The sequence below is a fragment of the Emys orbicularis genome, chromosome 3 (genome assembly GCF_028017835.1).
Source record: "Emys orbicularis isolate rEmyOrb1 chromosome 3, rEmyOrb1.hap1, whole genome shotgun sequence".
Lineage (NCBI taxonomy): Eukaryota > Metazoa > Chordata > Testudines > Emydidae > Emys > Emys orbicularis.
In genome coordinates this window covers 170,631,101-170,645,283 of record NC_088685.1, presented here as the reverse complement: position 1 = coordinate 170,645,283, position 14,183 = coordinate 170,631,101, and positions in this window count along the sequence as shown.

The window sequence follows — 14,183 nt, the reverse complement described above, 5'->3', positions numbered from 1 at the left end:
GCCAAAACAGAGTGACGTACCTGGGGCACCAGGTGGGTCAAGGAACTATAAATCCCTTACAGGCCAAAGTGGATGCTATCCAAAAGTGGCCGGTTCCAAAGTCAAAGAAACAGGTCCAATCCTTCTTAGGCTTGGCCGGATATTATAGGCGATTTGTACCACACTACAGCCAAATCGCCGCCCCGCTGACAGACCTAACCAGAAAGAAACAGCCAAATACAGTTCAGTGGACTGATAAGTGTCAAAAGGCCTTTAACCAGCTTAAGGCAACACTCATGTCTGACCCTGTGCTAAGGGCCCCAGACTTTGACAAACCGTTCCTAGTAACCACAGATGCTTCCGAGTGAGGCGTGGGAGCAGTTTTAATGCAGGAAGGACCAGATCAAGAATTCCATCCTGTCGTGTTTCTCAGCAAGAAACTGTCTGAGAGGGAAAGCCACTGGTCAATCAGCGAAAAGGAATGCTACGCCATTGTGTACGCGCTAGAAAAGCTACGCCCATATGTTTGGGGACGGCGTTTCCAACTACAAACAGACCATGCTGCGCTACAGTGGCTTCATACCGCCAAGGGAAATAACAAAAAACTTCTTCGGTGGAGTTTAGCTCTCCAAGATTTTGATTTTGAAATACAACACATTTCGGGAGCTTCTAACAAAGTGTCTGATGCACTCTTCCGGGAAAGTTTCCCAGAGTTAACTGGTTAACAATTGTTTTTGGAATGAAACATATTGTTAGTTTTTATATAATCAGTAGTATGTCTAAAGGTACGTGTGTCTTATTAACTCTGTTTTCTCCTAGAGCTCCAGGAAAGAAATCACAGCCAGTGTGGAACCAAACGTCCAACACTATCTGTGATTTGGGGGGCGTGTCATAACTATAAAAGGAAGGGTAACAGCTCTCTGTGTACAGTACTAAAATCCCTCCTGGTCAGAGACTCCAAAATCCTTTTACCTGTAAAGGGTTAAGAAGCTCGGGTAACCTGGCTGACACCTGACCCAGAGGACCAATGAGGGGACAAGATACTTTCAAATCTTGGGGGGGGAAAAGGCTTTTGTGTGTGTCCTTTGTTTAAGGGGTTGTTCGCTCTTGGGACTGAGAGGGACCAGACATCAATCCAGGTTCTCCCCATCTTTCTAAACAAGTCTCTCTTATTTCAAAATTGTAAGTAAAAGCCAGGCAAGGCGTCTTAGATTTACTTTGTTTTCTCAACTTGTAAATGTACCTTTTACCAGAGTGCTTATCTTGTTTGCTATACTTTGAACCTAAGACAGAGGGGATTCCTCTGAGCTCTTTAAGTTTGATTACCCTGTAAAGTTATTTTCCATACTGATTTTGCAGAGATGATTTTTACCTTTTGCTTTAATTAAAAGCCTTCTTTTTAAGAACCTGATTGATTTCTCCTTGTTTTAAGATCCAAAGGGGGTTTGGATCTGTATTCACCAGGAGTTGGTGAAAGGAAGGAGGGGGGAAGGGTCAATCTCTCCTTGTTTAAGATCCAAGCAGTTTGGATCTGTATTCACCAGGGAATTGGTGAAAGGTTTCTCAAGGCTTCCCAGGGAGGGAATCCATCGAGAATGGTGGCAGCGGGACCAGAGCTAAGCTGGTAGATAAGCTTAGCAGTTTTCATGCAGGCCCCTACATTTGTACCCTAAAGTTCAAAGTAGGGATACAGTCTTGACACTTGTAAGAAACCATGCGTCTGTGCACACACACAAAAAAAATGCTTGAAGTGGTTCACAAGCGCTGCCAGCAGTTACAATTACACCTCTTTAAAGGAATTCTTGCTGCTAGCCGTGTTGCCGTTCTAGTGTAGATAGAAAGCACATTGGTGCTGATAGACTGTTAAAATTGGTTCCCCCAGAACAATCACAGAATGTCCTGCAATTCTTTCATCACCATGCTGCGGTTATTCTCTGGTTAGAAAACGCCATGAGGACAGTCTTGTGCCACAAGTAGTTACATTTGGCTTACTTAAACTCACTCTGCAGTTTCAACTTGATACGGTAGAACTTTTCACTTCCCACACCACGCTATTGCATAGCGCTGCTGTGCTCTGTTAAACGGCTATTATATTTCACCCCAGCACTGGCTGCATTTTGTTACTGATTGAAGTGATCCTGGGCTATGTAGTCTGAATAGTGGAGTGCAAATCTCTTTGGGAGCTTGTAGATGAAAGGTGCTGAATAAAAAGAAAGATATCAAGTCACTGAGTCTCCTTTTAATGAGCTAAAAGATATAAATGAATGAGATGGTGAGGGCAAAAATAGTACACCTCTACCCCGATAAAACGCTGTCCTTGGGAGCCAAAAAAATCTTACTGCGTTATAGGTGAAACCTTGTTATATCGAACTTCCTTTGATCCGCTGGAGTGTGCAAACCCCCCCCCCCCCCCAGAGCACTGCTTTACCGCGTTATAGCCGAATTCATGTTATATCAGGTCGTGTTATATCGGGGTAGAGGTGTATCTACATTGATTGAAACCTTATTCCAGTTTGCTTTTCTGAAGCCAATTGAGTATAGAGAGAAATTAGCATAGAAGGCATATTTTAAAGCAATGATGTACTGCCAAAAATCAGATGTTAACACGGCTTTCAAATAATTTTTTGGGGAGAAAAGAATGAATAGGAGTGCCGAATGATGTACTTTTCAGCATGCAGCAGTGTAAGTAAGGTGTTTGACAGGGAACTGTTGTACAATACTGGCTACACTGGAGGGAAGAATAATCAAAGCTGAATTGGTGAGTTTGTAGAAATCTCTCCAGTCCAATCTGAAGACAAAATAAGAATTTTGTGAACTCCCTCTGCTTGCTAAGAGTAACCCAGCTATAGGCCCAGCTTGGATAGAGGACAGGAGAATAGCTTTTCCAGCAAAATTCATAGACTATACTAGATGCAACAGCTATAACTGCGGTGACAGAAAATGGTCTATTAGTTCCTAGGCAGGCTGTAATCAAATCATTTCCACTCACAGTAAAGTATATGTGCTCGAAAACAAAAAGGAAGGAAATGCCCAATGAAATTTCGCAGTTGCAGCATCTTTCATTTTAGCAGCTCAAAGGTTCTGACAAGTTGAGCCTATCTCCACCCTCAGAGACAGGAGAGTACTGGTATCAATCTCAGTTGTAGCACAGGATAAACAGGCATAATGACTTGCCAGATGTTTATGCAGAGTCAGTCTCAGAGTGCTGCCTTCCAAAATTCAGCTTACCCAAATACAAAGGAGCTCGACCCAAAGCCACGTTTACATTTAGAGGCTCTCGCAGCCATGCTAAGGACATGCTAAGGAGCTTGGCTGATTAGGGGGCCTATAAAAGAGGCCTCCCAGCCTAGCAGCGAGCAGCTAGCAGCGAGCAGCGGCCGGCAAACAAGGCGGCTAACAGGGGAGTTTAAGTGGGAGTGAGTCTCATTGGAGGAGAAGGTATCTGTACTTGCGTCTGTCTTTGTAGTGCTTGTATGTGTAGAGGCCTGTAGGGGCAGTGTGCTGAGCCCCGAGCCCTGATTAGGGGGCGGAGCTTGGCTGATTAGGGGGCCTATAAAAGAGGCCTCCCAGCCTAGCAGCGAGCAGCGGCCGGCAAACAGGGGAGTTTAAGTGGGAGTTTACAGGGGGAGGTGGAAGGGGAGGCAGGAGGGCGCGGCGTTCGGTGTGCTCTGTGTCCCCAGAGGCTGCAGGCACAGACCATGGCAGCCATGAGCCAAGCAGCAGGGGACACAATGCAGATGAAAGCTTGTAGCAGCTGCGGTATGTATATGGTCCTAGCAGGTGCACCAGATCAGAGGTATGTCTGTATGAAATGCCGCCTAATTGCCCTGTTAGAGGAAAAGGTTCGGGGGTTGGAGATGCAGGTAGAAACCCTGGTGGAGTTTAGAAGGGGGTTTGAGCAGCTAATGGAGCAAAGGCAAGAGGTAGCTGCAGGGGAATGCTCAGGGGTGCAGATGGAAGCAGGGGCTATAGTCTGTGAGGGGGGAATGTCGGGGGGAGAACAAGAGCAGTGGAAGCATGTGACCGTGAGAAGCAGGCCAAGGAAAAGGAGAGCTAGTGAGGGGGAAATAGAACTCAGGAACAGGTTTGGGTGTTTGGCTAACGAGGAGGGGACGCAGCAGGTGGTAACTGATGGTGGGAGGCAGAGGAAGAAAAGAAGGGCAGCTAGTCCAATAGACAGGGGGGAGGAGTTGATGGAAGCAGCATCAATACTCAGCCCCGGGAGGATACAGAATGGCAATAGGGGGACTATAAGGGAAAATAGAGACAGACAGGAGTTACGGCCACAGGGAACAGGGGATAGATTGGTAGATTGCACTGCCCCCAGGCAAAGGCAGGTTTATGTGATTGGGGACTCCTTACTGAGGAGGTTAGACAGGCCTGTCACCAGGGCAGACCCAGAGAACAGAAGGGTGTGCTGTCTGCCGGGCGCTAAGATACGGGATGTGGACCTGCGGTTGAAAAGGATCCTAAAAGGAGCAGGTAAGAACCCCTTGATCGTCCTTCACGTAGGAACGAATGACACGGCTAGGTTCTCGCTAGAGAGAATCAAGGGAGATTATGCCAGGCTGGGGAAGACGCTTAAGGAAGTCGAGGCTCAGATTATCTTCAGTGGGATTCTGCCTGTTCCTAGAGAAGGACAGCAAAGGGCAGACAGGATTGTGAGGATAAATAGCTGGCTAAGGGAGTGGTGCTATAGGGAGGGCTTTGGGATGTATGGCCACTGGGAGGCTTTCGGGGACAGACAGCTGTTCTCGCGGGATGGACTTCACCTGAGTAGGGAAGGAAATAGACTTCTGGGAGGGAGGCTGGCTCATCTCATCAAAAGGGCTTTAAACTAGGAACTTGGGGGAGACGGTTGGGAGATGTCCAGTTAATCTCCACGCCAGATTCCAACACTGAAAAAGAGGGCAAAGAGATAAGCGCAGATATAGGTAGGGGTAGGGAATTGGACATAAGAAGGAGGGGGCGGATGGACACTACGGGGTCCATACCAAAGTGCATAACTAATGGGAGAAAGGATAGACAGCATACGGTAAGATGTTTATACACAAATGCAAGAAGCCTAGGTAACAAAATGGAGGAATTGGAGCTCCTGGTCCAAGAAATGAAACCTGATATCGTAGGAATAACCGAAACGTGGTGGAATGGTAGTCATGACTGGAGTACAGGTATCGAAGGGTATGTGCTGTTTAGGAATGACCGGAAAAAAGGTAAAGGTGGGGGTGTGGCATTGTATGTCAATAATGAGCTAAAATGTAAAGAAATAATAAGTGATGGAATGGATAAGACGGAGTCTGTCTGGGCAATAATTACACTGGGTAAAAGAACTACTAGAGCCTCCCCTGAGATATTGCTTGGGGTGTGCTATAGACCGCCGGGATCTAGCCTGGATGCGGACAGAGAACGATTTAATGTTTTTAAGGAAGTAAAAACTAATAAGAGCTGTGTTATCATGGGGGACTTTAACTTCCCAGACATAGATTGGGGAACAAATGCTAGTAACAATAATAGGGCTCAGATGTTCCTAGACGTGCTAGCAGATGAATTCCTTCATCAAGTAGTAGCTGAACCGACGAGGGGGGATGCCATTTTAGATTTGGTGCTGGTGAGTAGTGAGGACCTCGTTGAGGAAATGGTTGTAGGGGACAACCTTGGCTCGAGTGACCATGAGCTAATTCGGTTTAAACTAAATGGAAGGATTAACAGAAATAAAACTGTGACTAAGGTTTACGATTTCAAAAAGGCCAACTTTAATAAATTAAGGCAACTACTTAGGGAAGTGGATTGGGCTAACATACTTAGAGAGCTAAAGGCAGATGAGGCCTGGGATTATTTCAAGCTGAAGTTGCACGAGCTGTCCGAGGCCTGTATCCCGAGAAAGGGGAAACGGTTAGTGGGCAGGAGAATTAGACCTAGCTGGATGAGCGGGCGTCTCAAAGGGGCGATTAAGAAAAAACAGAAAGCGTACAAAGAATGGAAGAGGGGAGAGATCGGCAAGGAAACCTACCTTATTGAGGTCAGAGCATGTAGGGATGCGGTGAGAAAGGCCAAAAGCCGTGTAGAGTTGGACCTCGCGAGGGGAATTAAATCCAATAGTAAGAGGTTTTATAGCCATATAAATAGGAAGAAAACAAAGAAAGAGGAAGTGGGGCCGCTGAAGCATGCAGATGGAGTGGAGATTAAGGATAATCTAGGCATGGCACAATATCTAAATGAATATTTTGCGTCGGTCTTTAATAAGGCTAATGAAGGGCTTAGGAATAGAGGGAGTGGGACAGAGGGGAATAAAGGAGGGGCGATTGACATTACAGTATCAGAGGTAGAAGCCAAACTTGACCAGCTAAATGGGACTAAATCGGGCGGACCGGATGATCTTCATCCTAGAATATTGAAGGAGCTGGCGCGAGAAATTGCAAGCCCCTTGGCGATAATTTTTAATAAATCTGTAAACTCGGGGGTGGTACCAATGGACTGGAAAATAGCTAATGTGGTTCCTATTTTCAAGAAAGGGGAAAAAAAGTGACCCGGGTAACTACAGGCCTGTTAGTTTAACATCTGTAGTATGCAAGGTCTTGGAAAAAATTTTGAAGGAAAAAGTAGTTAAGGACCTTGAGGTGAATGGCAATTGGGACAAATTACAACATGGGTTTACGAAAGGAAGATCGTGCCAAACCAACTTGATCTCCTTCTTTGAGAAAGTAACAGACCTTCTAGATAAAGGAAATGCGGTGGATCTAATTTACCTAGATTTTAGTAAAGTGTTTGATACTGTGCCGCACGTGGAATTATTGGTTAAATTAGAAAAGATGGGGATCGATATGAAAATCCAGAGGTGGATAAAGAACTGGTTAAAGGGGAGACTGCAGCGGGTAGTACTGAAAGGTGAACTGTCGGGTTGGACGGAGGTCATCAGTGGGGTTCCTCAAGGTTCGGTTTTGGGTCCGATTTTATTTAATCTATTCGTTACTGACCTCGGAACCGAATGTAGGAGTGGGCTGATAAAGTTTGCGGATGACACAAAGTTGGGAGGTATTGCCAATTCGGAGAAGGATAGGGATATTCTGCAGGGAGACTTGGATGACCTTGTAAATTGGAGTAACAATAATAGGATGAGATTTAATAGTGAGAAGTGTAAGGTGATGCATTTAGGGATGACTAATAAGAATTTTAGTTATAAGTTAGGGACGCACAGGTTGGAAGTGACAGAGGAGGAGAAGGACCTCGGAGTCCTGGTTGATCGCAGGATGACTATGAGTCGGCAATGTGACGTGGCTGTGAAAAAAGCTAATGCGATCTTGGGATGCGTTAGGCGAGGTATTTCTAGTAGGGACAGGGAGGTGCTGCTTCCGTTATACAAGGCGCTGGTGAGACCTCATTTGGAGTACTGTGTGCAGTTCTGGTCTCCTATGTTTAAAAAGGATGAACTCAAACTGGAACGGGTACAGAGAAGGGCCACTAGGATGATCCGAGGAATGGAAAACCTTTCCTATGAAAGGAGACTCGAGGAGCTCGGTTTGTTTAGCCTAACCAAAAGAAGGCTGAGGGGGGATATGATTGCTCTCTTTAAATATATCAAAGGGATTAATACCAAGGAGGGAGAGGAATTATTTAAGCTCAGTAGTAATGTGGACACGAGAACGAATGGATATAAACTGGCCGTGGGGAAGTTTAGGCTTGAAATTAGACGAAGGTTTCTAACCGTCAGAGGGGTGAAATTTTGGAACAGCCTTCCGAGGGAAACGGTGGGGGCGAAAGACCTCTCTGGCTTCAAGATTAGGCTTGATAAGTTTATGGAGGGAATGGTTTGATGGGATAACGAGATTTGTCAGTTAGGCATTAACGTGCCATCGCGGGTAAAATGAGGGTCCGGCTGTAGAATCTTGCCTGTATGCTCGGGGTTCTGCTGATCGCCATATTTGGGGTCGGGAAGGAATTTTCCTCCAGGGTTGATTGGCAAAGGCCCTGGAGGTTTTTCGCCTTCCTCCGCAGCATAGGGCAGGAGTCGCAGGCTGGAAGATTCTGTTGTGGGTGGGTCAGCTTTTGTGGCCTGCATCATGCGGGAGGTCAGACTAGATTACCATATTGGTCCCTTCTGACCTTAAAGTCTATGAGTCTATGAGTCTATAACCTCATTCTAGTCAATTCAGTAGCCGTTCTATTTTCATGTGACTTCAGTAACTGAAAATAATGCTTTTCATACAAGGCACCAGCCAGCTGCTGTGTAAGCTTCCCCAGGCTGTTCTAGCAGTACACCTCCATCCTGACTTGCAGTTTCAGTTTTGGGCCCCCTATGCACAGACTGCCAATCATGTCCAATTGAAGTGAGAAACTTACTTCTCCGAATTCCCCAGCTCAGCAGTCATGAAAAGCGAGTGTATTAAACCCTCTTATCCCCAGCAAATCCTAAGGAGAAGAGAACTGCTGGGTTTTTTTGTGAAGAAATCCTAAACATTTTGATTAGGTAGCTTCCCAAATACTTCAGTCTAAACACACTGGCTTAGATAAAACAACAAAACAAATGTACTGACAACAGAAAGATAGATTTTAAATTACTACAAGTAATGAGGCATCTAAATCAGAATTGGTTACAAGTTAGGAATTGGTTGTTTTACCTTTTAACAAGCTAAGTGAATACAAAGCAAAGATCTCTCTCACCACATGTTCCAGCAGTCTCACTGGGTGAACCTCTTTCAGTCAGGATCTCTCCCCCAGTCCAGTGCTACTTCCTTTGTTCTTCAGCTGTGGATGATGCCAGGGGCAGAGAGCAAGGGAGAGATGATTTGAGGCATCGGCCCTCTCCTCTTATAGCCCTGTCTCTTGCTCAAGTATCATCTCCAGCTGATGTCTGGCCAGGTTACAAACTACTTCATTGTCAAAATGTAGATGTTTTCCCCCATACCTCTCTTCTGCCAAGGAGTGGCCACTTACACAGGTGGTGGTCCATTTGAGCTCATTAACACCTGGCTGAGCCATTGGCTAGCCTTTTGTCTCTGGGGGACTTGTTTGTGACTGCCCTTCAGAACATGTTGGAACATATCTTTGGTTAGCTTTGAAAAGTCATGGAAGATGGGAGCGATTCCAGAAGACTGGAAAAGGGAAAATATAGTGCCTGTCTATAAAAAGGGAAGTAAGGACAACCCAGGGAATTACAGGCTAGTTAGCTTAACTTCAGTACCTAGAAAGATAATGGGGGAACTAATTTGCAAACAGCTAGAAGATAATAAGGTGATAAGCAACAGTCAGCATGGAATTGTCAAGAACAAATCACGTCAAACCAACCTAATAGCTTTCTTTGATAGGGTAACAAACCTTTTGGATGGGGGGAAGCAGTAGATGTGGTATATCTTGACTTTAGTAAGGCTTTTGGTACTATCTTGCATGATCTTCTCATAAACAAACTAGGGAAATACAACCTAGGTGGAGCTACTATAAGGTGGGTGTATACCTGGTTGGAAAACCATTCCCAGAGAGTAGTTATCAGTTCATAGTCAAGCTGGATCAGTTCTGGGTCCAATTCTGTTCAATATCTTCATCAATAATTTAGATAATGGCATAGAGAATTCACTTATAAAGTATGTAGATGATACCAAGCTGGGAGGGGTTGTGTGACAGAGTCTGCTTACCCCCGCACTAGCCCAGACAGGGTTAGGCCCATATTATTGACAGCGGAAGTCCCGCCTCCTCGGCGGGACTGGGCATGCTCTAAATGCTCTAGTAGTATAAAGGGAGGAAGCCCGGCTCATTCTGGGCTGGCAGCTGCAGGGGAAGGACCTGTCTGGGAAGCTTCTGCAGTAGGCCAGCCACAGCCCCTGACTGCACCGGGAATCAGAGCCTCCCCAGGCCCGATTGAACTCGGGCAACTGGAGGAGCCAGAGAAGGCGGCCAGCCCAGCTGTCCAGGGAGACTCCGAAGGCTCATGGGAGACCAACACAGAGACCAGTAGGAAGTGACCCAGGGAGGGTGATGGAGTGGTACCTCCCGCCCAGGAAAACTCAGCGTGTTTCGGTAGGACCCCCTGCTGAGTCAGTGGCAGGATGCTACACAGCTGTTAGGTTAGGGGCCTGGTGGAGTCGGGTGGGCCTGGGCCTCCATACCGGGGCCACCGCACCCCTTGGTGGGCACTCCACCCTTGATAGACTCTGGCCAATAGGCCTCACTGCCCTGCACTAAGGGCTGCTCAATAGACTCTGGTCATTAGGCTGTGCTGCCCTGCACTAAGGACTGCTTAATAAACTCTCACCATTGGGCTGTGCTGCCCTTGTCCTAGGGGCGTCACAGTTTGCAAGTGCTTTGGAAGTTAGGATTAAAATTCAAAATGATCTGAACAAACTAGAGAAATGATCTGAAGTAAATAGGATGAAATTCAATAAGGACAAATGCAAAGTACTCCATTTATGAAGGAACAAACAGTTGCACACACATAAATGGGAAATCCTAGAATATCAGGGTTGGAAGGGACCTCAGGAAGTCATTTAGTCCAGTCCCCTGCTCAAAGCAGAACCAATTCCCAACTAAATCATCCCAGCCAGGGCTTTGTCAAGCCTGACCTTAAAAACCTCTAAGGATGGAGATTCCACCACCTCCCTAGGTAACCCGTTCCAGTGCTTCACCACCCTCCTAGTGAAAAAGTTTTCCCTACTATCCAATCTAAACCTCCCCACTGCAACTTGAGACTATTACTCCTTGTTCTGTCATCTGGTATCACTGAGAACAGTCTAGATCCATCCTTTTTGGAACCCCCTTTCAGGTAGTTGAAAGCAGCTATCAAATTCCCCCTCATTCTTCTCTTCTGCAGACTAAACAGTTCCCTCAGCCTCTCCACATAAGTCATGTACTCCAGCCCCCTAATCATTTTTGTTGCCCTCCGCTGGACTCTTTCCCATTTTTCCACATCCTCCTTGTAGTGTGGGGCCCAAAACTGGACACAGTACTCCAGATGAGGCCTCACCAGTGCCGAATAGAGGGGAAAAGACAGTTACCTTTTCCGTAACTGGTGTTCTTCGAGATGTGTTGCTCATGTCTATTCCACAATACGTGTGCGTGCTCGCCACATGCACCGGAAGTTTTCCTCCTAGCAATACCTGTAGGGACGAGCGCCACAGCAACCCCTGGAGTGGCGCCTCCATGGGAATCTTCTCTTCTCCAGACTAAACAAACCCAATTTTTTCAATTTTTCCTCATAGGTCATGTTTTCTAGACCTTGAATCATTTTTGTTGCTCTCCTCGGCACTTTCTCCAATTTGTTCACTTCCTTGCCAAAGTGTGGGGTCTATAACTTGCCACAATACTCCAGTTGGGTCTTATCAGTGCTGAATAGAGTGGTAGAATTACTTCTTGTGTTTTGCTTACATTTCTTTTTAACCTTCTCAGAAGAATTGAGAACCCTAATTGATCGCTGCTGACCGAAACTACTGATAGGTTATTTCTCAATTATATAATAAATCCAGGCCATTCATACTTTTAAAAATCAGTAGTAGCACAGTGTATTGAGAGTTACTTAGCACAAGGCTGAAAGAATAAAAACAAATCTTATTTCAGTGCAAATCAATGGAAAAAAACAATTCTGCCTCATTTGCCTCTAAAAGATGTAGGACAATGAAACCCAGAATGTAGAACATGTTAATCTGGTCTGGATTGATTGCCTAAATGTCTGTAAATTAAATGTTTGTCTTTTCAGCAATGTTATTAGAAGCATATACATTATGTTCCACACCTACTCTAAGTGGCTCCCTTCAAGGAACTCTCAACTCTCAGAAGACAGTATGGAATATTGAAAACAGACTCTCACTAATCTGTCATTTTTCTATTTAATTTATAAAATGGGACACAGAGAACACTGAGGGCTGTGGATTTTGCAGTGCACAGATCAATCTCAGAAGCATTCACATAAACATCTGAAAGCTTGAATTATGAATATAGACTGATTTGTCAGGCATTCAAAGAAAACAAAACAATGCAAATATATTTGAGGACATTGAATTGTTTTAAAGCTACCCTCTAGCTTTTCAAAGTGCTGTTCAGTTTCTGAGCACATTACACATTGAAAAAAGGTTTATATATAACCATACCATCTTTGGAACCGCAGTCTTACCAGTTCCATTTTGATGCAAATCCAGGAATTTACCATGGGTTTATAAAATCAATTTCAGTACTATGGTGGTTGAGATTATATTGTAATCCACATTTTATAGAAGACAACCAAATAAATACTCATCAGCATTGCCAGAAAGTTTTAAAAATTGTTTTGAACAACTGAACTCTCCACAGAGGATTGAAAGTCTTAGTATATCTTGCTTAATAAGGCTGATGCTAGGTAGGACATGTTTTCCTTCAGAGTGGTGATGGGAATTAAAGCCATTACATGGGTCAAGTTGGCCTAAATCCTTATGAACAGGAACATGAATCAGCCAGGCAAAACCAGTCACAGGGGCAAATCTATAGGGAAGGGCTGTAATCTACACCAAGGGCCAATGTTTTTCTTCAGGACAGGGCACATTTACCTTAGTTTGCCAAGTTTTCATTTGTAAAATGAGCACATTTGTAATTCATAATGCAAAGAAAATCCAGTTTAGTACACATGTTCTAGTTCCCTCTCTGATCTTCTTCTAAGAATTGTAGGACTATGTGGAATTATATTCCAATGTACATGTCTGAATCTGATTTGGATATAGATAGCAGCTCCACCTAATATGTTATTAACATTTTCTCCTTAACATGTGACACAATTGTGTGCAATCAATACCAGCAGCAGACAACAGAGAGAAGCAGAAAAATCAACAAGATGGATGGTGTTGAGGCATTTCTTCCCCTTCTCAAGAAAAATCCTTACAGGACTAGTAAATTCTTGTGAACAGTGTGATGTATAGCTAGCATTAACTACTGTAGTGGTGTACACAACAGGGCAGCCCAGTGTTCCCTTTGAACACTGGCGCTTCAAAAAGCAGCATAGGATGAGGTTTGGTAAATGCGTTTAGTTCAGTTGAGAGCTAAATATGTATACTGTTGGACATGAATGAACTGAGTTGCTAGGTGGACTGTAGCTGTCATGGCAAATGTTGAGAAATCATGATATGTGGAGAAAGTGAATAAGGAAATGGCTGAGCCATTACAAACATTGAATCTATCTCCCCTTGTAAGTATTCTCACACTTGCTTCTTATCAAACTGTCTGTACTGGGCTATCTTGATTATCACTTCAAAAGTTTTTTTTGTTTGTTTGTTTGTTTTTCTCCTCTCTTACTTAATTGGCCTCTCAGACTTGGTAAAACAACTCCCACCTGTTCATGCTCTCTGTATGTGTGTATATATATCTCCTCAATATATGTTTCACTCTATATGCATCCGAAGAAGTGGGTTGTAGCCCACGAAAGCTTATGCTCTAATAAATTTGTTAGTCTCTAAGGTGCCACAAGTACTCCTGTTATTTTTGAGGATACAGACTAACACGGCTGCTACTCTGAAACCTGAATAAGGAAGAGTTATTTATTCCTTCACCTAGCACAAGAACCAGGAGTCACCCAATGAAATTAATAGGCAGCTGGTTTAAAACAAATGAAAGGAAATACTTCTTCACATAGTGAACACTCAACCTATGGAACTCATTGGCAAGGGATGTTGAAGTCCAAAACTATAAAGGTGTTCAAAAAAGAATTCGATAAGGTCATGGAAGATAGGCTATTACCGAGGATGGTCAGGCATGCAACCCCAAGCTCTGGGTGTTCCTAGTCACTAACTTCCAAAAGCTGGGAGCATTGGACATGTCAGAAGACCAGATATTGGTCTAGATGGACCATTGGTTTTGACCCACTATGGCCGTTCTTCTGATAGGTCAACTCACTAATCATGGCAAAACCTAATTACTTCACTATTGCTCAATCCCGTGACAAATCAGGTCTTCACTGTACATCAATGGTTCTTTCATCCCCATATGCAACAGCTTTGTCTCCTTTTCTTTATGCAGTTGTCCTGTATTACCCAAGCACTAGGTCACCAGGGTATCTCACAAGAGGTCCACTGAGCTAGCCTTGAGTGCCTCTACAGTGTGGTCACTGACACATTGCTCTTGGAGTACGTGTAACCCTATGGAGGTTTTGTGACAGAGGGTTCCTAGTGCTTTTCTAGTTTGGAATCCCATTGAAATCAATGGTGTCGAATGGGTTGCAAAGAAGTCAGAGTAGAGCAGCCTAGTGAACTTTAAAAATC